The sequence below is a fragment of the Arvicanthis niloticus genome (genome assembly GCF_011762505.2).
Source record: "Arvicanthis niloticus isolate mArvNil1 chromosome Y unlocalized genomic scaffold, mArvNil1.pat.X SUPER_Y_unloc_2, whole genome shotgun sequence".
In the NCBI taxonomy this organism is placed as follows: domain Eukaryota; kingdom Metazoa; phylum Chordata; class Mammalia; order Rodentia; family Muridae; genus Arvicanthis; species Arvicanthis niloticus.
In genome coordinates, this window is record NW_023044979.1 from 5,915,483 (window position 1) to 5,916,512 (window position 1,030).

At 63.1% G+C, this 1,030-nt stretch overlaps 1 pseudogene; it reads left to right on the forward strand.

Annotated features, from left to right (window-relative positions):
- LOC143433877 (28S ribosomal RNA) overlaps positions 1-215 on the forward strand; it is a 3,951-nt pseudogene extending 3,736 nt beyond the window's left edge.
- Positions 216-1,030: the final 815 nt, after the last annotated feature.

Consider the following 1,030-nt stretch of genomic DNA (forward strand, 5'->3'; position numbering starts at 1 on the left):
GGGACCGGGGTCCGGTGCAGAGAGCCACTCATCCTAGGAAATGGGGTGCGGCGGGAAAGGGGGCCACCCTCTCATCCATCACGCTGATCACACGTTCCTGTGGAACCTGGCGCTAAGCCATTCGTAGAAGACCTATTTCTGGGGGGTTTTGTACGTAGCAGAGCAGCTCTCTCGCTGTGATCTATTGAAAGTCAGCCCTCGACACAAGGGTTTGTCTCTCGCAGGCCTCCGGATGCCTGCTCGCACTCGCACTCGCGTGCGCAAGGCGGTCGACCGCTGACCCCGGTACCGCCGACTGGCCAGGGTCTCCACCCGTCTCTCCTCTTCCTTCTCACCTCCTCCTACTCCTCTCCGAGGTGGTTCCAGCATCAGTCATTGCAGCCCAGCCCGCCGCTGCCGCCCGCTCCCCGCCCCGGGCCCTGGCCAAGCCGGTGTGGGCAGAGAGTCGGTTGGCGGTGGCTGGCCGGTCCCCACGGTTGCCGGTGCGGCCGGTGGGGGTATCTTGGTCTCCACCGAAGGCCTCTCGGAGGGCATGGAATGGGGAGGTCACGGTGAAAGGGGGATTGCAAAGGGCGATCCCTGTCTCGCCCTTTGGCGCCGGCGCCAGACAGGACCCCAGAGTCGTCCTCTCCTGCGCTCGCTTCCCCGTCCTTGCGGTTCGGGTCCCCTCCTGCGCCCGTCTCCGTGTTGCGTTCCCGGGAAGCGCGCGGGGACGGCGGGGAGAAAGAGGATTCCTCTGCCGCCCAGGCTTTTGAGGAAGCGAGTCCATCTGGGTCGCGGCATTGGCGGGCTCTCTGGTAGGGGGAGTTGCGCTCTCTCATCCGAGCTTTCCTGTTCCTCTCTTCCTCTTCACTTCCTCATGCTCCTTGGCGCCGCTAGGCGCGTCTGGGGGTGAGCGGGATGAGTTTCCGGAGGCAAGGCCGGAGAGGTTCCGGCGCCTCTTTTTTTCTTTTGCCCTCCCTTTCCTCCTTTTTTTTTTTTTTTCCGGGTTCCGGTAGACCACTTCCAAGGGTACTTGGTCTCTTTTTTT